Source organism: Haemaphysalis longicornis, unplaced genomic scaffold, assembly GCF_048455015.1.
Source record: "Haemaphysalis longicornis isolate Haplotype H1 unplaced genomic scaffold, Haemaphysalis longicornis Haplotype H1 scaffold_1, whole genome shotgun sequence".
NCBI lineage: Eukaryota > Metazoa > Arthropoda > Arachnida > Ixodida > Ixodidae > Haemaphysalis > Haemaphysalis longicornis.
Genome location: NW_027526203.1, coordinates 241,498,255 through 241,523,767, shown reverse-complemented (window position 1 = coordinate 241,523,767; position 25,513 = coordinate 241,498,255). Strand labels below are relative to the sequence as shown.

Sequence of the window (25,513 nt, the reverse complement as noted above, 5' to 3'; positions counted from 1 at the left end):
GTGAGCGCTCAAAATCGATCATCTGCGAAATATATCTTCCGCGAGTAGCGCGAAGACAGACGGGCTAATAGAGTAAGCCGCGTCCCCGACTAAACGATTATTCGAAACATCATCATGTAACACAGGGAAACAGGTTTCAGAATCTAGATGGTGGCTCAAATACCACCCTCTTCCAACGACACCTAGCTTTTATCGCTTGTGAACCGCCTATTCTGTATACTTCAGAACATGCATCCGCCGAGTGATCTCGGAAAACAAAAGGAAAGTGAGCGGTCGGCTTGCGCGTGGGATTACTAAAACGTTCATTTCTTGGTTTCGCTCCACATTTGCGCGCAACGGTAGTTAAGTGCTTCCCCCATGTCTTGCGAAATATCAGTGCATTTCGCATCTAGTTGGTCTGGTGGGTGCTACCTTGCTTAAGTTTCGACAAACGTCTTTGGCATTTCCGAAGCTGCACTTGGTTTTCCTCATTTACGTGCGAGCTGTTCTGTTTCTTTCAGACTTCGCACAACATCTATTTTTCCGTTACCTCATTAACTTTCGAATTGGTCCTTGCTATAAGGCGTGAGTGGGTACATATTTAACGAACCACAGCCTTGGAATATACTTAACATTTTCGCGTGGCTCATATTCCCATAGATATTGGGTAATCACATCCCCGAAACATATTTTTCTACGACTTAAATATTCGAAACAAAGCTGCATTCGCTGTCCGCGCTGCAAAACGAAACCAACCTCTCACTGTGCCAGTATCAGGTCTAAACGAGGCGACAATAGAAATCACTTGTGCCTGACGTATTCGGAGGTGACAGTGGTGATATGCTGCTGCCATCGTCGACGCCCGTAAGAGCGGCGAAGAAGCGCGCAGTACCGCGTCCCCGGAGAGCTCTAGTCGCCGTTTCAGCACTCTACCAGGGCGTAGCTGTTTTTTAAATTGCCCTAAACGTACTTTTTGCTTACAGACATCACCATAACAAGTTGTTTTGGGCGCGGAAAGGCAAAAATAGGCAAAAAAGAACCAAAAGTGGCGTATTTTTTACGTTTTAGCAGCACTTTACATATCTAGGGAAGTAGAAAGCATTCGGGTGTGCGAAGCCGCCAGTTTCAAACTTTCGCGCTTTTTTTCGTAGCGGCGCCCGCTCGTGGTGAACTAAGGCATCTTCCGTGGAACGTCTCTCCCTGCCTCCGCCAGATGGAGGCATCCCCCTCGCTAGGGGCACGATCAAATGCAGACCATTTCCGGGGGCGCACGACGTGAAGTAGTTTGCGTTACGTTAATGTTGTTGTACTTGTGGCAACTGCTGACGAGAGCGCGCTCGTCAGCAGTAATTTGAATGAGTCAACGATATAAGGCGCGTTCGTAGCGTCCCATTCTGTGTCGGCTTTGTGGCGCAGTGGGTAGAGCACCATGTACATTGCGTTCCGCCCGCAGGGTCGAGGGATCGAAACCAGGCGCCGGATAGTATTTTCTTTTATATAGTGTAGGGGGAGGGGTGCGGACAACGACGGTGTGGACTACGACGGGGCAACGCGGGTGACATCGTGAGTTACTGAAATGCTCTGCATTTAAAAAACTGCATGAGCCCCTATCAGCCGCGCAGCGGTCATTCCGTAAGCGCCGTGGAGAAGCGGCGGCAGGCGGCGCAGCGAACGTTGGCTCGAGGCGTATTGCCGAGCACAGCTCAACGCAGTTTAGTCCCGTGCAAAGCTCACAGAAGGAGGCCTGCCTCGCTTTCATTCGCGGCGAACGCGGTGTTTCTCTTTGCCGGGCGCAAGATGAGTCATGTAGCCCCAGATGGCCCAGCGGCGCGCATGCGTGGGAGGCGGTGGAGTTGGTCGGCTGCCGATCAGCCGAGTGCCCGCAACCACGCGCCGCCCAGCTGATCAGTTGAGCAGAACGACTGAAAACTGGGCCTTGTGCGCAGCGCCGAAAGCGGGCCCGGCGAATCATGCGATGCGCTTCGAGGGATGTGTCGCGGGAGGTGTGTCTGAGGTCAAAAGGTTAATTTGCGCATACGCGGTGAAACCGCTGGACGAAAATAGTAAAGCTTTGCTTTAAAAGGGTAGAAAAGTGGGGGTCGCAGATTTTCTCCCCCAGCCCTGCGAGGTTCTCCCTGTAGCTGATTACATGTAGCGCCCTCTGTACGGCCTCTACAAAACAGCCAAACGGACGTGGAAAAGTTCTCCCCTGTCGTCTGCGATCTGCCGCCGGCGTTGACGCCGACTGCGCCGACGGCGAAACCGTCGTTGCGCAGCGTCCATGGATGCGCCTTTCGCCGGTCTGGGGTACAGACGGCTCTGTGCGACCCTCTTTCTTTTTTTTTATGGCCCCATTGAGAAATTTCTCTATGATGCCCCTGTGTTGCTGCCTTGTCCTTTCACTCTCTCTCTCTCTCTCTTACGAGATAAGAAATAGCACGCCTGTGCGCTCGCCACGCCAGCACGATCGCCAGCGCTGCTGCGCCGTGTGACATTCTGCGGGCGCCGCTGCTTGCTAGCTGTGTGCGACTCGCGTGCGCCCTGTTCACGTTACCCTCTCCTCATTGGTGGACGCTTTCTACTGATTCGACTGCGGCGATGATACTAAACTCTGCCCTTCTCTTCACCTACGAGCACGGCCGCAGCATGTATAGATGCATCAGTTACCAACTTAACACAAGGCTTACGTCGCCCAAAGTAACTGCTCTCAGGAAGGGTAAGTGCTATTTTCAAAAAGCCAATATTCGTAGTAACTGCGTTAATTTAGCGATTATTGTACAGTTCGGCAAATGCGTGTGTGGGCAACTCCACCGTTTTGGTGCTATCAGCGCGGCTGGGTGCGCAACAAAATTAAATGTACAGAGGTCAAAACTGTTGACAACAACGCGCGAACGCGTGGCTTTCGATAAGTGCAGCGCAGCCTGCTGATAGCCACCGGCGTGACCAGCGAGATTAGGGGACGGTGCTGCGGCATGCAGCGAGGCATGCGAAAGCTATTGCCGATGCTTCCTTGTTTTGGGGGACAGGCTCGACGCGACAGGCTCGACGCGAAAAGCACGGCCGTCGCCAACGCCGATATTAAACATTATGGCCCTTATTCACGGACAGTGACTAACTAAAGCTTGACTAAACTTAGTAGGCCTGACTACTTAATCAAGACTTACGTGAGTCAGCGCTCAGTAGGCCCTGACTAACCGAAACGGTATTCACGTCCCAAACCAAGTGTGTTGATCTAAGTAGTCAAGGGGTAGTCGCGACTGTGACGTATACACCCAACGCTGCGCATGCGCCTTAGAGATTTTCCCATAGCAACGGGGCTGTGGCTGTGACTGCAGCTAAATTACGGCCACCGCCCGGCCTCTTTTTGTTCCGGTTTCGCTACCCGCCGTATCGTCTGCTTCCCCGCCAGTTTCTCCGCGCATTTCTCGGTCGTCTGCACAACGCTTCCCATTTGTTTACAATATGTGCGTCTTCGATTTTACCGTGCAGATTACCAATATACTTTAATTTTAAGCCTTAAGCTCGCGTATAAGGTTTGCTTTGTGTTTGTTTTGCTTTTATTTTGTGGTGGTTTTTCTATCGTCTGCGCAGGCTTTTTTTCGATCGTCTGCAGTTTATGTTACGGCTCGTTCCGGTCGCGTGTAATAAGACCGATTCCTAGTGCGTCAACTGTGTTCGTGTTGTGTGAGCCGTGTAAGTGAACTCTTTTTTGTTGTGAACGTCGTGCTCAGTACTGTCTTCCCTTTATTGCCGGCTGGTCGGCTGGCTTGCCGGCTGGTCGGGAAGTGGACGAATTGCGTTCGCCGCTCACACAGCGCCTGCGAAACTTTCCGCACGATTCTTGACTGTGTCGGCTGGCTTATGCCGTGAATGTCCGCCACTTCGTCTTGGTAACTGCCCTTCGCAAAGCAGCGCGGCGCACAGAGCACTTGAAGGGGCGGTACGGCGTCGCAGGTCACTGTTTTCGGTTCTAGGCTTCCGCTTAGCAAGTCCGTCAAGAGCACGACAGTCCGCTTACGCAGACGGTAGCGGCGTCGAAATGTTTCCTCGCTCCACGTTTCGAGCGGGTTGAGGCGATCCCGCAAGAGTCGCGGTGCCGTTGAAGGAGGAAATTCATCGCAAAATATAGTCGGCCGCTAGTCAGGCGTCAGTCACGAGACGTGAATACGGGCCTATATGACGGTGATAACCCGTGCAGTCTCGTTTTTGCCTTTGGTATGGTTTCGATGTAAAAAAAAAGTTGAATGTGGGCGGGAATGGCCATTCTACGTAAGATGCGCAGAAAAGGTGTAAGCATAAGTTGGTGCAGCTTTATGTACCTGCGCATGCGTGCTAAAACTTCACCGCGCCAATAATAAACGCTTTGAGGCAATTTCTGAGTCAACGCTTATGTTTCCTCCTTTCCTGCACAACCTATATACGTTAGAATGGCCGTGCCCGACCCACATTACACTTCTATTTATATCGGAACCATACCAAAACCGAAAACAAGACTGCACTAGTTATCAGCGTAAGATAACATTTAATATAGGCTTTATCGGCGGTCGTGGTGAGGGGCTTTCGGCGTCGACCGTGGTGAGGGACTTTCGGTGTCGAACATCGACGATAGCTTTCACATGCCAAGCCGCCGCAGCGCCGTCACCTAATCTCGCTGGTCACGCCGGTGGCTATCAGCAGGCTGCGCTGCACGTACGTTCGCGCGTTTTTGTCAACAGTTTTGACCTCTGTACACTACAGTGTTTCTTTCGAATCGGTTGGTATCGGGCAACTGCGAAAGTCGGCGCATATCCATAGCGAAACAATCGAAAATGCAGCTTTCAGGGCACAACACCGCGTTTCAGCCTAGTCTAGCGTTCGGTAAGGAATGCTAACACTGATGGTGTGGGTCGAGTGCCGTCAGGATGGAATGCAAACCAGCTGATTAGAAAAGTGCCCCCGGTTGCGGTATATTTAGTGTATCGTTCTTTTTACGCCTCGGCTTGCGACGTCATAGTCGCGGGTTCGATTCGCCCCAGGCAGCTTTTCTGTAGCGAAAGCTACAATACGCAACCTCGGGAGCTCTTCGCGGGGTGGCCAGTTTTGACCTTGAGACCTAAAGGTCAAACCACACCCTCTTCCGCAAGCGCCCGGCACGGAGCAGCGGCCCGATGGCGGGACGGGATAGGCGGCAGAGGAGAGATAGGCTTATTCTTGAATGAAACCAGCGCGAACTTAGACAAAGGAAGTGTAATGCAAGGACAGCCGCTGGTCTAAAAACTAAAGTTTAATATCAAGAAGGGTGAATATAAACACTTACCACAAAACAATAAAAAACTGCGCGTGAGCAAAACAAGTTTAGAAAAGTCACTGTGATAAGGCAACTAGATAGACACCGGCTAAAGTCAAGGCCCACGCGGATATGCAATCTTTTTGGGATGAAGGAAGACACCCCCTTGCTTAGCTGACACACTTGTCTACTCTTTCTGCTATGTGGAACACTTCCAATATTTTGTGGGGCCCTTGTTCACGCTGCCTAAATAAAATGTCAGTACCAGGAAAATTAGGTTTACATCCGCGGCACACTTAGTACAACGCGAAGAAAGATGGGATGGTGGGGGGCTCTTTAATAAAAATTCATGCTCTCTCACGCGCACTTTCATACAACTTCTGTTCCACTTCCTTTGTCTTTGTTTAAGTTCACGCTGGTTTCATCCAAGAATATGTCTTTCCAACGAGCCCAACTTGCAACCCTGCGCGGTACCCGGGTCGCCACCTGGGGGAACGCCGGGCACGGAGCAGCGGCCCGATGGCGGGGAAAGATAGGCGAACACGGAATGGAGACGTGCGGGGAACCCTTGTCGCCACCTGGCGGAGGAAGGCGAGAAGGGCGCCGCCGCAGTGATAAGCGTGCGCCACGAAGGAAGGCCTAGAGGCCACGTGCGGGGCAGAGCCGTGTACAATGGAGGAAGACGAACATCTAGCTGTTGGCGCTCGTACAGCGGCGAGGCTTAAAAAACGCCGTGAGGCGAAACAAGATGCTGAATACGCAGTGCATTCATTGCAAGCATGTCTGTATATCATTGCGAAATCACACATCGACAATAGTCCTAGCCAGGGCAGTGAAGCTGTCGCTATCAACTAGGGTTAACCAAAGCTAAACCAAAGCAATTTTTTTCTTTTTTCTGTCGTGGCTAGAGCTACACTTCACGCTGTGAGAGCAGTCGGTCTTGATTTTTATTCAGCTGGCTGAACCTCACTGAAGACAAGGCCGACGTATAACCCATAGTTGTTAACAGTAATTAATAAAAAAACTGACTCTGGCTAGTCAGCGCGCGCGTGCGCGGTTTGGCCGGTTGGCTAAAAATCAAGAAAGACTGTTCCCACCGCGAGTTGCGTTCCCTCTGGACGGAACTTAGCATTCCATAAGACGGAACAATAAGGAATGCTGAAGACAGCCGTTTTTGTTTGTTTTTTTTTCTCGGGAGACTACGAATCGGCCAGATTTATGGGACATCCCCAAAGAGGAGCAAGTTTCTGCGAAAGAAAATTTGACATCCACCTGAAATGCAGTCATACAGCTATTCTAGTAACGTTGGCCAGGACCACGAAGACTCAACTGCGAAGTTTCTGAGAAAACTGTATATAGCAAATTTCCTTTGTATCCGTATGGCTGTAACTGTATGGGTGGATGTTAAATTGCGGGAATAAAAAGTAATGTAGAGGACACAACTGCGCGATACAGGTACAGAAATGATTTATAGCACAAAGCGTCGATTACCGGCAAGCTTAGTAGTGGCCGTATTGTATTCGAACAGAGTATTTTCTAGTGGCTGGCGGTATTTCTTCATTTAAACAGGAGACGGACGGGGGGGGGGGGCACTGGAATTTCGGAGAACGATCTGACCACGCGAGACGACTGTGCGAAAAATCAGCTGACAGATGTCGATTAAAGGGCTTTCAGGGTGACAGGTTATTGTCTTTCACTTCTAAGCACCCGTTCATGACCGGTTGCCGGTTTATGCTTGCACGGGTTGGGAGTGGAGGAAGAGAGGGGGGGGGGGGGGCACGCACAGCTAAAGGTTTTATGCCCCTACTGATGGCATGTCCGTTTTGTTGGCGCGAGATTTAAAAGTGGCCGTCAAAGAGCCCACTGCGAGCGGTGCAGTGTCTGTCCTCCGTGGTAGAGTGGATGGGTTGGCGTGTTGCACAAACTAAGATGCCTACGACGCGGGAGGAAAAGATACAGCTCTATTTTTGTCCGCTAGGATAAAGCTCTTGTCTTTCCCAATTTCATTCAGGTAGTTGGCTAGGAAGTATGCTCAGTCGTCAATGACTAACAAACATGTTTTGTTTCGTGCACTCTGTTAAGTGCGTGCAGCTTCGCAGGTCATCCGTTTTAACAGAGTGCAAGGGCACTAATGTTTTTACTGCGAAGCATATATGTCTCCCAGTTTTCATTCCAGTGAAGCCGAATTACTCGGCGCCGCTTCTATGCTTCTCCTCGCCGCCACCGATGCCTTTTTCATAAGTTGACCATATGGCCGATAACAGCGGTATCGTTACCAGATGATTGCACATAATCAACAGACGCGCGAATGGGCGTCAAAACGACGTAGCCGCTGCCTCCGAATGTTCAGCCGCCCCCGTAACTGCTAGAAAACCCACCTTGTGTAGCAGTTGCAAATTCCGCCCGTATGTATTGCAACTTGCCCGCTTGGAACGCCAGAGTGAGCCCATAATTGTTCTTCAGATTGAAAGGCTTTCCGAGCGAAATTTCCGCCGGTGTATTTCGCGCCTAAGCACACGCTAATCACTGGTTGCCGGTTTATTTGTGCACGGTTTGGGGATGGAAGGAGGGGGAGTGCACACGCAGCTAGGCTTCATGCCCGTACCGACGACACGCCCTTCGTGCTGGTGGGAGATTTAAACGTGGAACTCTCACGACTCGAATGCGACCTGTCCTCCGTGGTCGAGCGTCAGTGTCAGTAAGGTGCCTACGACACGATTGAAGGGAACGGACATTTTTGACCGATAGAATAAAGCTCGAGTCTTTCCAGGTTATAACTCGCTATGGGACGGAAGCGTGCCTTTGCTCGCATGAAGAAGAGCGAAAATTGGAGGAGCGTCGGACCGCACTGAAGCGCGAATGGGCGCAACAACAACAAAAAACCGCTTCCGCTGCAAGTTCCAGCTCGCAGAGTAGCTGAAAATCCCTCCAAGTTGAACAGCAACTTGCCCTCTTGGATCGCCGACGTGATCCAACATTTGCTGTTTAACTTGAATGGCTTTCAGAACTACACTTTCGCCAGTATCTTTCACTATAGACATCCGCAAATCACCGGTTGATGCGTGCGCTGGTGAGTGGAAATGGGGTGGGCGTGCACGCTCAGCTTTAGGTCTTCACTGACGGCATGACCATTGTGCTGGCGGGAAGTTTAAACTTGGACGTCAAACGGCCCATCTGGCGTCCTTCTTTGGTCGAGCGCAGTGGTTTGGTGTGTTACACAGACAGTAAGATGCCTACGACGCAGGATGGAAACAGAGTCCTATGTTTGTGCGCTAGAGTAAAGCTCGAGTCCTTCAAGTTTCATTCAGTTAATTGGTTAGAAAGTACGCTCAATCGCAAAAAACAAAGGCATGTTTTGTTTCGTGCACTCCGTGGACTGTATCCAGCATCGAAGGTCTTCCTTATTCACAGAGTGGAAGGGCACTATTTTTTTACTGCGGTGGATCATACGTTTTCCCGGATAGTACGCTTCTTCCTCGCGTTTTTTAAACGTATCAACGACGTTCTACTGTACACCCGCCCAATTTTTTACCAATATCACGGGAGCGTCGACCGTTCGGTCGATCAGCGCCGCGTGATGGAGTGATACGGCAAACTGGGCGAGAGTAGCCGCATGCGCACTAAGCAAAGACCGCTGCTGCCGTCATCTGCTAGGCTGTCCCAAGAGCAGACAGCCACCCCCAATTTTGGTTATTTGCTTATCACACTGCCTGCCATACTCGAAATTCTTCGAGACAAGGCACGTGGCGCCAATTTAAAACAGAGTAATCAGTATTGTCTAGCGCAAGGTTCGTTGAGCGCAAGGTTCGTTCGGCAACGCTGATTACTCGGTTTTCAGCTGGCGCCACGTCCATGGTCTTGAAGAAAAATTTCGAATATGGCAGCCACTGTGATAAGCAAATAAAAAAAATGGGGGTGGCAGTCTGCTCTTGGAACAGCCTAGCAGACGACGGCAGCAGCGGCCATTGCTTAGTGCGCATGCGGCTACTCTCGCCCAGTTTGCCATATCACTCCATCATACGGCGCTGATCGACCGAACGGTCGACGCTCCCGTGTTATTGGTAAAAAATTTGGCGGGTGTACATTATACATGAGGCACCCTGTCCCTTACGACAGCAGCACAAAAATCATTAGCGAGGGAACCGGGCAAGTCTCGGGGCTAGTCTTACCTAAATGCCTGAAGCAGAGCTGACGTCGAACCCAGTGACGAGGCAGGTTGCCCTTCTTTACAAGTCACAGGTAACGTAAACAATTGATCGGCGTGGTCACAAGCTTGGGCCACCTGCTGTTCCCATGGGCGTTATTGCAGCGTTGGCGACGGTTGGCTCAGGATGTCTTGTTCGGCAAATTAGCGCTGTCTGCGTGCGCCACACGACTCTGACGCAGAACCCGCCCTACAGGAAACGGCTTTGTCAAGCAAGTTTCCGTCCATGGTTGGCGACGACCGAGACTTGCGGCCTTTGGGCGTTGACTGACGAAGCACTGGTCCGACCACGGACGGTAGCGAACAGGTGGAAGGGTCCGAGTCGTTGCCGGCGAATTTGGGGGTGGAAGCTCGCGGCGCGCCTCCGACCGACGTGCACTATCCAGTCTCGGTAGCTGCGCGCTACTGCAACCGTTCCCGTGCGGATGACTGCGTCCATTTCATCGTCGTCAACTGCGAGACCACAAAAGCAGGCAAACAACCGGTGAAATCAGCCGCTGTGGCAAGAAAAATATTTGGGATGCTAGCAGGGAAGGAAAAAAATGCGACACCCCATTCTTTTTGCGTCTTTACGAGCGAGTCATATTTATCATCATAGCACAGAGCCACGCCCACACTGTGCCAGTAAAGCAGGCATCACTTGATTAGCAATTGTTGCGCATATGCTGCGCCTGTTGGTGTGCAGTCGGCAAAAGGCTTGTCTATACCGCTCGAACGGCATGCTCCGTACTGCGCGGGAGACACCTAGTGATAACGCCTGGTTTGAGATAGGTATAATGTGAGCATGCGCGGCCCGTATCAGCGCGACGGCTGTGTCCCTCCTCGCTGTGCCCGTCGCCTTGGCTTCCACGCCTTCTTTAACCGTAATAAGCGCTGCAAGCCTGCGCTGCCGGGCCAGGAAACAAAAACGGAGATTACCCGCCTTAGCGCGCGCTGTGCGAGTTTTTCGTCTTCATTAGCTTTGGCGTACAGCTGTTCATTGCGTTATCGTTCTGCCAATAGCTGCATAAGTACCGCGTGCACCACTATCCGGTTTCTAGACTCGGCTTTGCACGTCACTGCTAACAGGCTAACGCTACAATGCTTAATGCAGTGCACAAACAATCACGGACCGATATCTAGTCACTTTAAAACACCGGAAGCGATGTGTTCTCGTCAAATGTTGTTCGTTGTCTTGCATACAGAAAAAAAAACTCCTGTCTAAATTGCGTAGGTTGCCGCAAAAATTTAGCGTCGCACGTAGTTAAACGCAGCCAATGCTGAACTACCAATCGGTAATCTCCACTATTGTTTCCCGGCCCGGAAGTGCAGGCAGCGCTTCTCCCGGCGAAAGAAGGTACAGAAGGCAAGGCGACGGGCACAGCGACAAGGGAAACAGCCACCGTGCTGATGCGGGTCGCGCATGCTCAAATTCTACCAGTCTCAAACCTGGCGTTATCACTAGATGTCTCCCGCGCAGTCCAAAGCAAGCCGCTCGCGCCTTATAGACAAGCCTTTTGCCGACTGTACTAATCGTTGTGCCAAGCGGCCGCAAACTCATGGGGTGGCAGAGTATACGCGCTACGCCAGTGTTTACGCGCTAAGCGTAGCGTCGCCCGCCGCACTAGCGCTGAGTCGACTTGCCAGGCGCCAGTGGTGCGACACAGTGTTATGCGGAACAAGCGAACAACATGGAAACGCCAGTTACATGCCGAAGCTACAAAACCGCGTATACTCACTCCAACACAGCGAAGGAACTCCGTGCTCAAGCAGTAGTCTCTCGAATGTGTTGGAATCGAGTAGGGGACAAAGCGCATCCACGGCTCTAGTTTACCGGCCATGCTTGAGTCCTGATCGCGGTTCCTAAGTTGCTTCACACGGAGAGGAAAATAAACATGACTGGGAGACAGCGAATCCAACAACTCGGTGCACGAAGTTCTCCGAACCAGCTGAGTGTGCTTCTGGCTCCCTGCGTTGTGCGAAGGTGGGAACGAGGGAGGGATCACACCGGAAGCTTGGCCACCACGAAGGCATGCTGAGGTGGCCGCCCTCTACTTGCCTTAACCCAACGTATACCCTCGACATAAGACGCGCCTCATTTTGAGTGAAAATGCTGATCAGCACGTGTTCATGCTTATAGGGGACACCAGGAAGATGCCTTGGCGAAGCTGACTCATCCCGGCAGCAAGGAGTGGCAGTTCAAGGCCAGCCGACTTCCTGGTGTTTATCACGTGCACACTAAACTTTTTTACACCCTTTTAGCCAAAAAGGGTGTAGCATAAGTGGAAAAAAGGTGTTGGGAGGCCTTTACACCCTTTTTCTTGAGTCTCAACACCCTTTTCCTAGCTCTACGCCCTTTTTGTTTGAAAAAAAAGGTGTTGATCAACTTCAACACCCTTGGTTTTTCTTAGGGTGTTGAAAGGGTGTGGAAAAGGTGTTCAGCTGTTCATTTAATAAGGCCATGTTTGGATGCATAATAGCACTGTAAAGAAGAAGACATCCCCTCATATACTCCTCTACTCGCAAGAAATTTCCAAACGCAAAAAAAATTGCTCTTATGCATGATCGCTCGTTTTCTTATTCGGTGCACCACATACCCCAAGTTTAGCTTTGGCACGTGAAACACCAATTTCAACCTTCAAAATTAAGAAGACTGTAGTCGTGTGGCGAAAAGGATGTTTACCAACTGCAACACGCTTGGCTTTCTGTAGGTTGTAGAAACGGTGTGAAATAGGTGTTCAGTTGCAAAAAAAGAACAGCGGAGCTGGGGGTCGACCTAGTTTCTTCCGGTGTTGCTAAGGTTTGTTATGTTTGCTAAGCTTTACAATGTTCTTGCTAAGGCAGGATGACCGCTCAGGGATGAGGCAAAATTTAACCGGATTTCACAAGGCTGTTCCAGTGTTCCCCCCTTCCCCCCCTCCCCATTTCCAGGAGATCTAAGAGGGAAACAAGGTAGGTCGGCCCCCAGCGTTGCTGTTTCTCCAGCCTTGCACCACTATTGCAAGCTGCGCGAATTTTTTTACCTTTTAGAATCCAAAAAAGACTTGTACCTTTGAAATGGTACAGTAAGAGGTGCGGATACGCATACGCTCCTTGTGCTCACACTCTAACAAGCTCGAAAGCCGACTTCACTGTTATAATACCCTATCTGCGGTGGTTCACCCTTTACAGGTGCCCCAGTTCTTTTTGTTTGTATTTTCTTGCTAATGCCACCGAAACTACCTTCTCAAGCTTAAAGAGCTTCACTGGTAATAAATTATGCCAATTCATATTGCTTTAAACATCATGAGGTACAACCCCCCCCCCCGCCAGCTTGTAGGGAATGTTCAGTCCACCCGTGTAAACAGGTACGAAATGCCTCCAAAATTGGAGGTCTCTCCACCTTTTTTCTTCGTTGGCGGTCTTTTCTTACACCCTTTTTTTCTTTACGCCCTTTTTCTTAGTTTCGAACACCCTAATTTGTAGCTTCACACCCTTCTGGGAAAAAGGGTGTTGAAATTATGACCACCCTTTTTGAAGGGTGTTGAGGTGGTAGGGAAGATTTTTATGGTATTTAATAAAATTCTATAAGTTACGGATCAGAAAAACTACCGCGAAATTAAAAAGTTTTTGCAAATCCGCGTGTTGATTTGTATATTCTCGTAGTAAAATCCATACTTCCAAAATTAGCGCTAAAATATCAGTTTTTTGCGACAAGCCCACCGACTCCATCTGGGGGCTTTCCTCTGCTGGGTATAAAAGCAAGAACAGCACATGTATTGCTAAGTAAGTATGCACTCCCTGTACCGCTTGCATCCCGTGTTCCAACTGTAACTTGTACGTATTGCCTGTTTGTGTTGAATGCTGCGCGCTCCGCTGTTTGACATTGCCTCTGCGCATGCCAACACCTCAAAGAAAGGGTGTGAGACTCAACAGCCCTTTTTTAGGGTGTTGGGCATCCTCAACACCCTTTTTTAAAGGTGTTGAGCTCAACACCCTTTTTTCATCCATACACCCTTTTTTTGCCAAAACACCTTTTAAGGGTGTTAGCCATGGGACAAGATTTTTACACCCTTTACGGCCAAAAAGGGTGTAAAAAAGTTTAGTGTGTGCGCAATTCTTGGTGCGATATTCTATCGTGTTTTTACAGGTGCCGAAATAGCCTTTCAGGCGCTGTTAAATAGATGATACGCCGCTTTTTTTTTAACTTGCCTTGTTTTTATGCTCTGCCGATTTATCGAATCAACTAGGTGCATTTGATGGGGTCCGTACGGTTTATCGAGCGCCGCTTTATCAAATGTCGTTTTATCGACAGACGTTTCATCAAAGCCGTTTTCTTGAACGCTGCTTCCCCGAGGTGTTTACAATTTTTTTATCTATATATCTGTGCAAGCACCTGTTTTACATATTTCTGGAAGATATATGGAAGACCAAATGCTCTATGAATGCTCTTCGAGAGCCACATGCGGCACTTTTTTTACACGAAAGTGTTTTATGCCTGGATACACCAAGATTTCGCGGACGTCATATCCGCCACGGAAATAACGCCAGTACAACGAAGCAGGCGGCCTGTAAAGGGTGCACCCCTGAACACAGGGTCTTCTTGCGGGGAAGCAACCTTTAGCACTCAGGAGTACGTTATACTTAGGGTTGTTCGTATTCGGGTGTTATATTTTAACACGAAAATGTTTTATGCCAGGATACACCAAGATTTCACTGACTTCATATCCGTCAAGGAAATGACGCCAGTACAGCTTTGCCGAAGCGACCCGCCGGCAGGACGTCGCTCGCCAAGCACACCCACAAGACAGCCGCAGGTCCGAAAATCATGCTCATTTCGCTGCAGATTTCGCTTCGCTGCACATTTCACTTTCGTGCGTTACCGATTCCTATGACAGATGAATCAACCACAGCTTTTTTTATGTGTCTTTGTTTTTGCATTGCCGACGTAGGCTTGTGCACCTTCTGCGTCCTCTTCGTGGACATCTACTGCTTGTACGCACGAAAATGTCTCCGCCACGTCGCTTCATACGATACCAAATGTCGTTTGGGACTCTCCGCGAACCTCTTTCATCTCCGCATTCCCCCGCTGCGTTTCTCGCTCTCCTCCCTCTTCCCTTTTTTTCTAGCCGCTGCCCTCACCCTTGGCCGTCGTGATTTACAACATCCTTGTCTCTTACTGTACCTTTTAAATGAATACGGACAAATAATTTCTGAGCTCAGATAAATATGTAAAAATCTTCCATTGTATATGGAGATAACTCCTACGAACTTTGTGGCGTAACCGTTCAGTGTAACATATTTTAAATCAATTTCAATTTTTGCACGCCGCAGATAGCTCAGAAGGGATACTCTTTTGACATCGGCATAAGCATGACGGCATCTGCTCCTTGCCCCAAAACTGCCGATGTCAGGGCTCACGTGGTGTACACAAAGCGCTAGCTGCTGTTATAGTTCACTCTACTGCTGTTGGCGCGCGCTGCTACGTCACTTCACAGTCTAAGAATGCCGTCATGCCGCCCGGGCGCGCGCGACCACGGCCGCCTGGACGCGCGAGCGCGCGCGCCCAGACCGGCCGTGGTGCGACAGGAACAGTGACGTCAAGTGCGCCCTCCTGTCATGGCTGCCGCCTCGGTGTTTGTTTCATCGAAACCGAAACTGATCCGAATAAACGAGGCTGTAAACAATTATTTACGCTCCGATCGACCGTTCTATGATTAGTGCCGTTCTATGATTAGTGGGTGATCACCATTTCCTTAAGATGGTGCGCTGTTTAGAAGATATGAGGAGTCAATTCGGGCGAGCAAACAACCCCACCGAATCTACAGGGCACCGGTGACGAGGGAGTGGCGGTCTGATGCGCGGCTTTCGCCGGAAGGAGCGGTTAAGATTGAGCCAGAGCCTATAATGGAAGAAACAATCAAGAGAGGCTTATATTTTAACAGACGAGTAGCTGTACAAACTTGAGAGTATGGATATTAGCGAGATGTAACAAAGCAAACAGTACAAAGTAAATGTTACAGAGGATACATACAAGGAGCGTAAAAATGAATAGTACAAAATAAAGCAGTTATAAAAAGAAAACAGTTGAGACGAAGCCCCACAATATTCACCGACCGGGCCGGATAATGCACAGCTGTTCGGATGGCGATGTTGGCTACCTGTGAAGTGATGCTTCGAGGTAGCTCCAGGCTGGCCAATGACCGACACGGTGATTCAAGACCCGGGTGTACGTTGGAATCCTCCAGGGCGCGGGTCGGATATGTTGGTGCACGCACGGGCAGAAGCCGTTGTCACATCCCGGCGTCCAAACGTAACTGATTTCGCTTCGGCGTGGATGTTCTTCTATAACCGCGCTAACGCGGAGAAAAGAAAAACACACAAAGCGCCCAGCGCCGTTACTTGGAATATCCCCTTTCTGTAAGGTTCGGCGCAGTTCGATGCTGGTAACACTACGTGGCTTCTCATGATCACGAAGCTGTGGACGCTTAATTATATTTTAAATGCAGAGCATTTCTTTAACTCGCACTGTCACCCGTCGTCCCTCGGCGTTGTCCGCACCCCTCCCCCTACACTATCAAAATAAATAATAGTTATCGGCGCCTGGTTTCGATCCCACGACCCTGCGGGCGGAACGCAAGGTACAGTGCTCACGGATTGAAACGCGACACCGCGAGCGCGCGGCCGCCGGTACATGCAGCGTCGCCCGCGGACGCCCGCGGAAGCTAGGCGTTGCACTTTGGCACACCGCGAGGATGAGAGCGTCATCCTCGCGGTGTGCCAAATCCTCGCGGTGTACCAAAGTGCAACGCCTAGCTTCCGCGGGCGTCCGCGGGCGACGCTGCATGTACCGGCGGCCGCGCGCTCGCGGTGTCGCGTTTCAATCCGTGAGCACTGTACATGGTGCTCTTCCGACTGCGCCACAAAGCCGACACAGAATCAAAGGCTACGAACGCGCCTTATATCCTTGACTCATTCAAACTACGTCAAGAAGCTGCTGATACAACGCATTCACTACCTGTGGGCGGAACGCGAGGTACATGGTGCTCTTCCCACTGCGCCACAAAACCGACACAGAATCAAAGGCTACGAACGCGCCTTGTATTCTTGACTCATTCAAACTACGTCAAGAAGCTGCTGATACAACGCATTCACTACCACCAACTCCCCAAACACTGAACGTTAACGCAATACACCCACCCCCTATGCGACGCATTTACTCGAGTCCCCCTCGCGGGGAGATGGGCCCAATTTTTTGCTATTTACTTTGCACGCTGGCGTACGTGAATTCGCTACGTCTCTGGATGACGCCTGCTGCCGAGCGACGATTCTTAGACGCTTTGTTCGAGAAACTTTCCGGAGGTTCGACGGGGGATTGAAAAGGAAAATTCCATGGACATAGCGTCTGTATTACGTTAATAAAAAAACGATACAATGCATAATGAGTATTACGTTAATAAAAAAACTATACAATGCATAACGATGCTAACAATTTCTACAATTATAGTAGACGGTGTACGCGCGAGTTTGTGACAGTGGGCTCGTTAACACCCACAGCTGCGAGAAAAACCTAACATGAAAGTTTCGTGCCAGATGCTGCTTAGGAGCTCGCAATGTCCGGCGATGATGCTTATCACTCCAGGCGAAGGTAGCCCGCTGGACTGACAGATGGCGCTACCACCTCGACGGCGGTCCAGCGTAAGGTCTCGATAATCTCGGCACGCGGCGAACGTCCACCGCCGCAAACTACCAGACCTCCGTGGGTGAGCCTGGAGTGTGTACCGTGTCTAATGGCGTTGTGAGCAACACCAGCCTGTGCTGGAGGTGGCCGCCAGCGTCGGCAAATATCACCGCCGTAGTCAAACGAAAGCGTGCCAATCACGACCGTGATGGGCCTTTACTCCTTCAGCCGTACGCGCCCACCTCCGGCCCGCCGCCTTCAGCGGGCCCAGAACTGCGCCCGAGACGATGCGACGGCCGTCCGGTGCGCGATCTTGGCTATTGCCCCGGTCCACGCGCTGCACTACCATATATGCAGCAATAAACGACCAGACCTCCGTGGGTCAGCTTCGAGTCCGTGTGTACAGAGTGCCGCGGGCTGCAGCGACGTGCCTATCGGTGGCGACAATGTGATACCGGGTTCGAGATAGCGTGCTTGCCTTTCATCAGCTTGCTCAGCTGATCAGATTGCGTTTGGCGGTGGTTTTGGCCGCCACTGTTACAGTGGATGCTTTGACCGCGGGGAGCGCTGTTGGCGGCACCGCTCGTACAGAACAATGACGCGGCAAACGCCGCGTCATTGTTCTGTAAAACTGCTACGTGGAATCGCGCGTTGCGGGCTGTGAGTTGATGCGCCGGGGTTGGTAGTCAGTCGACGGCGGCGACAGTTGGATTTCCTAGAGCGGCCGCGTCATTGTTCTGTAAAACTGCTACGTGGAATCGCGCGTTGCGGGCTGTGAGTTGATGCGCCGGGGTTGGTAGTCAGTCGACGGCGGGGACAGTTGGATTTCCTAGAGCGGCTTTTATCGGTCAAGTAGCCATGCTTGGAGGTCAATGAACCCACTGAACGGAGAGTGAGCGGATGGTTGTGCGCGATGATGGAGCGCACTTTATCGCAAACAGGGGAAAGAGCTGCTGGATACCAACGCTGTTACCATGATAAATTGATGACAGGATGACATTGAATAATGTTATTAGGATAGCTATGAGATAAAGTGAAAGTTTATATGTGTTATCATTCCTTCAACCTTCTCACTCCTTGAGCCATGACCGGCAGTCAACATACGTCGTATAAAAAAGCTCCTGGACGCCACCACGGAGTTAAAGCAATTAGAGCGAACCAGTGAAACATTGCGAATGAGGCGACGACACTGCGAATTAAGGAGCATGAAAAAAGATAATTAGGACTAATGTTTGTGAGTGAAGGGGAATGAAAGTGAAACAACAGGAACAATAGTGAATTAGGAAGACACGGAGAATAACAGGAATCACTGTGAATCAATGGGAATCAAGCCCAATCAGAGACATATCAATTGAATCAAGGTAAATTCAGCTGAATCACTAAATTAACGCGTATCAAAGTGAATTAAGAGGAACCAAAGTGCATAAACAGGAAACGAAATTGAACTAGTATTGGTTCACGGTAATCCCTAAGGAAGACAAGGAAAATTAAGAGTTAATGTGAAATAAGAAAAGTGAGAGTAAATTAAATGGGGTGACGAAGTGGCCCAGGTTAGGTGGAATGGAATTAACAAGTGGCAATGCGCATCAAAAAGGAGTCCAAGTCAATTAGCACGGAAGGCACAAAAATTAAAAGGAATCATTGGGAATCGTAAGAAATCAAAGCAATGTGGAGGTAATGAATGGGCGAATTAAGAGGGAAAAATGTGAAATAACAGGAACCGAGGTGATTGAAACTGAACCACAGGCAAGCACGACACAAGACAAAAAATGGAGAAGGGGGAATGCGAAATAATTGTGGCTGATTTAAAGTGGATTAAAGCGGGTACTCAACAAAGCAAGCTGTATCAAACTAAACTGAGATGAATAAAACTGATTCAAAGCAACCAAAAGCGAGTTCAGCTGGATTCACGTAAATTAGGACGGAGGAGAAATCAAATAGAGAGAGATCAATGTGAGTTCAGAGTAATCAGGGGGAAATAAACCCCATGAGGAAGGCACTTAGGTTATATCAATATAAATTAAAATGAATCGGAGTGAGTGACAAGAACTGAACATGAAGTAAGATTGATCGGGGTGAGGTAGGAGGGCAAAGTAAATTAAGAGGAATCCAAGCGAAATTTTAAGAACGTGAATCGAGGAATAAGACTAAGAGGCTAAGCTTATATCAAAGTGAATTTGGAGGAATAATTGTGAAATAAAACGAATTAGGGCAGTGAGATAGTGGAGCTGTGATTGAAATAATATAAGCATATGTCTAAGGGAATTGGGGGCAATAAATGTGGGATAAAACAAATTAGGAGTAGTCAGACAGTAGAGGTTTGAGTGAAATAATGATAATAAATGTGATATTCGGTGTATGACAGTGATTGAAGTCGGTGAATCAGCATATTAATATAGACTACCACAATAATATAGTAGTCGAGTAACCAATTAGATGAGTTAGTCTGCAATATAAGTGGAGGAATTCAAGCGGGATGACTGAGCAAAATGTGGGGAACAGCAAGTTAATCAGGGCATTTAATTAGGACGATGAAATAAATAATAGTAATAAAAGAAATAGATTTCAATAACGAGAAGTTCAGTACGTAAGCAGAACAGAGAAATTATGTGACAATTCAAAGAGAACCTGGAGCAAAGTAAATCTTTTGCAGGTCGTAGATGCGTCGCCACTCAGGCTGTCCCAGTAAATTTGCGTTTCTAATACCCTACGAGACGACGAATTTTTAATGCCGCTTATACATTCAACTTATACATTCAATAAAACACCGGACTGTGTAACACCTGGAGTATTAAAAAGTATAAAAGTAATCCTTTTGGTTACTGCCAAAACAAGGTACAATCGAGGACCAGTAACAAGCTGGGGACACACTTTCTTCGGAGTGGCAGCCCGATACGCTCTTGGGAAGTGCTCTTGCCGCTGAAGACGCTTTTGCCGTGTCACCACGTGCGGGCACAGCATACAAGAAAAGCTGACGGAAGCATTTCTTTATATTTTTCATCAACCTAGTGCCTATGCAGGCATTTCTTCTCGATGAAGAAGATAATAAATAGTTTACTGATTGATTAATTGAATGATTGATTCATTGATTGATTGATCTATCGATTTATGATGGATACACTGATTACTAGCGTTGCGGGGCAAATATTAGGGCAGTAAAGCTTTTTTACAACCATACCAAAACCACAGGTACTGTCGTTTTGCACTGACGAACAGACTCTGAAAGATGCGAATCTCATAACATTCTTTGTAAAGCTAGGTTTTTGTCATGCCTAGGAAACTGGGTAAGTAGCGTCACATAGGTGGGGGTCTAAGATTTCACCGAAGAATCAATTGGGATTTATTGGCGAGAAGCAACAGGCGAAGACATAAGATTGATTTTTTGTCCAGTACGTGTACACAATTCCCATCCGCAGGAAAATGTGAGAAAAGCCACAGGAAAGTGTATGTTTCGTGAATTATAACTGCAAAATGGCTGTCGCTGGCGACCACATTTCCCCGAAATGGCAGAAACTCATAGTATTTATAATAATAGGCACAAAGGAGTGCCGTCTTGGTAGGCCGTTTTGGTGTTGTCCAGGGTCCTTCCATGACCTGTCTTGTTGCACACCGATGAATGTCGCGTGCATAGTCCTATAGCAGAGCATAATGGCGCTCAAAGGGTAGTCGAGAGCACAACGCAGGGTAGGCAATGTTGTGCCCGAGTGCGAAGCGTTCCGTGAACAGGTCGACGTCTTGGGAAAGGGATAAGGGGTCCACCCGGCCAAAATGCGTTGAAGCCCGATTTACGCGTAGAAGCAATGCATCGTTGTATCAATCAGACAGCCGCAGTTTCTTATGTAGGTTAAAAAAACACCCGTATCTAGAATACACAACGGCCGGCTGCTCAAGAGATAGCAACAGGAAAATGAATTCTCGTAAGGACCCCCTTTTCACAGAACAACTACTTTATACAGAAGTAACTTATTGGGTTGAAAAGAAGTTTGGGTAAACTGCGCTCTGGGTGGGATGCGAATAAAGCGCCATTGGAAGGCGAGACGAGCACGCACCGCCTGCCCAACAACAGTGCCATGGTCAATGCTGAAGATACTGAATGGGCGGTGGCCATCGAGTTCAAAACATCTCATAAGGACATTCACGGAGGCCCACAGAAGTAATTTCAGCATGTATACACAAGCAGCAATATACGCCATTGGGAGATACGTGCTTTGCTCGGCGCCTAAGTAGTGCGATTGCCCAGTTCCCTAAGCCGAAGTAATGAAGAGGGGGGGGGGGAGACGACGATGGGAGAGAATGACAGTGATGATTCGTAGCCACAAAACTTCACCCGGGCCGTCCATGCAGATTTGAAGTAGTTAACGCGCCACTGTAGGTGACACCAATGCTTTGCATCACCATAGGGGCGCTACCTCCTGCACGCCACATGTGCTCACATTTAGTTGCTGTGGTGTGTACGGGGAAGGACTCTCAACCGTCTACACCAACACCAGCTGCGATACTTAGTGGCCCGGAGCCTTGCGGCCCCGAAGAGGCGAGTGAGTGGCCACCCGCTGCGAAGGGAGCCGAACTAACGGGCTGTATCAGCGCCCAGGGACGTCACTTGCCCACCGCGAGCGAAAAAATGAAAATACAACAGCGGCGACGGCGGGAACATAGAGGCGCGACAGAGACGAATCTGAGGACACTACGATGCCGATGAGGCGTCTAAATCATCAACAGCTGCAAAACAAGTGCGGGCGTAAGGCACAAACAAGTGGCATGAAAAATGCCAGGGTGGAGGACACACCCCACGGCGTAACCCCCTATACGTCATACCAGCGCAAACAACACTGGCGTATCCCTTCGGATATTAAACCCCGGATATTAAACCCTAATGCTGTCGCCTTTGGATACGTTGGGTAGCCTATAGATTTTGTAGGGGTTGGGGACAGCTAACAACCGCGTGCACTTTGTAAGCCGGAACCATCAACATGCTAGGCCCACCAATTGCGCCTGCTTAGGTGGAAGCATCTGGTCAACCTCAGGTCTACAACCGCCCTCGCACACTCTGGGAGGGACCCGCCGCGGTGGCTCACTGGCTATGGCGTTGTGCCGCTGAGCACAAGGACACGGGTTTGATTCTCGGCCGCGGCGGCCGCTGTTCTGATGGAGGCTAAAAGCGAAACGGCTGTGTGGTCGAGATTTCGACGCATGGCTAAGATCTACAGGTGGTAAGAATAATTAATCCATGGAGCCCTCCACTGCAGCGTGCCTCATCGGCTGTGTAGCGTCGGTGCGTTGAACCTCACAATCAATCAATCAATCAATCAATCAATCAATCAATCAATCAATCAATCAATCAATCAATCAATCAATCAATCAATCAATCAATCAATCAATCAATCAATCAATCGCTTGGGTAGGAAGTTTTATTTCAACGTTCTTGACCCACAACTATGTGTAATCCCGCTGTTAGTGATACGTGACGTATAAGGAACAATGATACAACCCGCAACTAGAACGGTGTGGAAAAAAAAACACATCACTTGGAGTAATTTCGTTGGCAGCCCTGTCGCACGGAAAGGGGTGCCCAAGCACCAATCATAAACCACGACACCGGGTGGAACGGTGTTTGCGGAACTGGGTAGCACTGCACAGGGGAGGGGGGGCTTGAAGACGCCGGCGAAGCTAATAACGTGTCGCACCCCCTCCAGCCTCCTTCAAGCTCTGGATTCGCCGGGGAAGGGAGTTGTACAGTGGCTCGACGACCATTGGGTCGTCCCGCAGGCGGTTCCATGCGTTGCACAGCCTGCCACAACTGGTCGGGGCTGGTAGCTGTCAGGCCTGGTTCCTTGAAAAGGTTCTTCTTCATACATCCCCACACATTTTCAATGATGTTCAGGTCAGGGCTCCGGGCAGGCCAGTCCAAAGTTGGTATGCCGAGTCTCTCCAACAGCTCTTGAACAACCCTGGCAGTGTGCACGGATGCGCCGTCTTGTTGAAAATGGTAAAGGCCGTCTGGGAACGGTCTGTCCAGCACGTATGGCAGCAGGACAGTCTGTATGACGTCCGCGTACCCCTCTGCAGTCATCCGACCGGTAACTCTGTGTAGTGGACCTAGGCCCTCGTAGCTCAGTGCTCCCCACACCGTGACAAATTTGCGGCCGCTGGAGTGCACATTGTAGATGCACTTTGGCTCATGCCTGCGTGGTAAGCGTAATAGAAGTAATGATTGCATGGAAGAACTTGCCTGTAATCATAATGTTTAAGCCTTCAATTATAAAGGCGGGGAGGGAAGGTTAAACAGGTGTTGCTCCCCACCTATCTTTCTCCTCCTAGGGCCTTCCCCACAATGCCTTCCCCAATACGCCTACAAAACCCTCCCCTCCGCGTTCGAGCTTCCCTCTCTACCCATTCGCCCCCTTGATTCTGGATTCTCCCCTTTTTCCCAACCCTGTGCGAGTTTAAACTATTCTATTACCCTATGTTCCCCTCCCGCCATTTCTCCTAACGTCTTCGGCATCCTGTTTTCTCCCCTGCTGTACTTCTTTTTCCCTTTCCAGCCCCCTTATCATCCCGCTTCCCACTTTCACATTTCCAATTGGCTACTTCCACCGTACAATTTCCGTCTCTCTTCCCTGACCGCGTCCCATCCGCTACACTCATTTCACCCGTTTCCTTCCCGTCATCCTTTTTTTTCTCTCAAACAATTATTCCTCCTCTTCCCTCTTCTGTTACACTGCTCTCCCCCACACCCTCTCCACCCTCTAACCCCTTTTTCAATGCTACTGGTCTCTCCTCATCCTCATATTACGTTACTCCAATCGCATTCCCGGTTCATCCCTAGTTCTTCCCTCCCCATCCCCTTCCCATTGCTTATTTTCAGACTATCATTCCTTTTACCTGTTCTCACTCTTTACGTTTCCTTTTACCTGCTCTCACTCTTTACGTGCCCTTCCCTTCCGTTCCATTCCTTCTGCCTTCTACGCACCGCTTCCCCTCACCACTTACCCACCCACCGATTCCCAGTGGGTCAGTAGCCCGCGATGGAGCAGGATCACCAGTAAAGTTACTGCCTAATTTTAGTGACACAGAGATTAAAATTTTAACGCCGACTGTCAAGGTAACGTTTAAGTATACTTGCCATCCTTCTGGCATGGAAGTATCTTGCCATGGCAGCAGTAATGGCTGCGTTGAAAGCAAATAAATAGCGGGAGTATTGGATAATGTAAAATATGCTCTTCAAAGTTCGGCATGCTGGGAAGGTGCGTGAATATCTTGTCTTCGCTAATAAGCTACACTTGTCTGCGGTGCTCGGTACTACCATGAATATTTCACTCTGCTTGTATTTTTGCCGCAATGTTGACTTCATGCAATATTGAATATAACACGCCATGAAAGTTTCACCTACCGACTTCTGTCTGGGCGCCACATTCGTGCTTGCTGGTCTAAGCACGTGCAGAAGCTCGCTTCGTCTCTAAAGATTACGCACCTCCAATTCTCCGCCGTCCAATCCTTGACAATTGAAGCGAACTCCATGCGTTGCTCCCGGTGCGACCTTTCCAGAAGCGTCTTTTGCGTGGCTATTCGGCTCTTCATGTCTGCGTCGTGCAGCCTTCACCGAATGGTTTGCGCGAACACTTCTAGCTGCAGAAAATCCCGAATTTCCCTCGCGCTGAGGAATGAGTCATCTACAGCAGCGGCGACGATTAAGAGGTCCTCCTAATGAGTGGTAGCCCTTTGTTGTTCACCGCGCACAGCATCCTGTAGGCGGCCGTCTTCCCGAAATGTTCGTAGAATACGATTAACTGTGGACAAAGGGCGCCCAGTTGCCGCTGAAATTGCCCTCTGAGACATGGTACTGTACGCCCCGTGTGCACGATGGCTTCGCGTTGCTGCAGCGTCAAGCGCGGCGCCATCTTCAAAAGCTTTCTGAAGCTCTCTTTCTTCTCGCGCAGCATATGAACATTTGTACTAGTCATCATTGCTGCGCGTTCACCATAGGCGTATCGATGAGGTTGCATTGTGCTGAGTCATCTCGTTGCGTGCCCCTGCCAGCCTACGTGCGGGACAGCGTAGCCCGCCACGTCGACGTCGAGTCCTATACAGCACTTTTAACGTTTAAACACGAAAATCAGCGGTCGTCTCAACCGTTGCAGCATGTGCCCTGTATGGGTTTTCGCAGAAAGCAAAAGTATATGAGCCTAAGCAATGCCAAAAAGCGATCTAACAAAACCCGATCTAAGAAAACCCGATACAGTTACAACTCCTTGCTTCGTTCCTCCCCGGGTTTCACGTTAGTGCAGATGGCCTGGGATTTTTGTTACGATGACTACCACTACTATCATTACTGCCTTTGCTGCTACAACCACTACAGCTCACAATAGTTTTAGGGTATTATCATATTACTTATTATTATTATTATTATTATTATTAGTATGTTAAA

The 25,513-nt window shown here is 49.5% G+C and overlaps 1 protein-coding gene across 5 annotated transcripts in view; it reads right to left on the bottom strand.

Moving 5' to 3' along the window:
* The window catches only part of LOC144143283 (uncharacterized), a 33,408-nt gene extending 22,027 nt beyond the window's left edge, over positions 1–11,381 (bottom strand). The window contains exons 1-2 of one of the 5 annotated variants that reach the window (XM_077675076.1): positions 11,168–11,381; positions 9,415–9,902 (exon numbers count right to left, since the gene is read on the bottom strand). The gene's annotated coding sequence lies outside the window, so the exon portion shown is untranslated. Of the gene's footprint in view, positions 1–9,414; positions 10,364–11,167 lie in introns of those variants that run through there. The other 4 variants (XM_077675066.1, XM_077675061.1, XM_077675071.1 and 1 more) reach the window with 4 other exon arrangements.
* Positions 11,382–25,513: the final 14,132 nt, after the last annotated feature.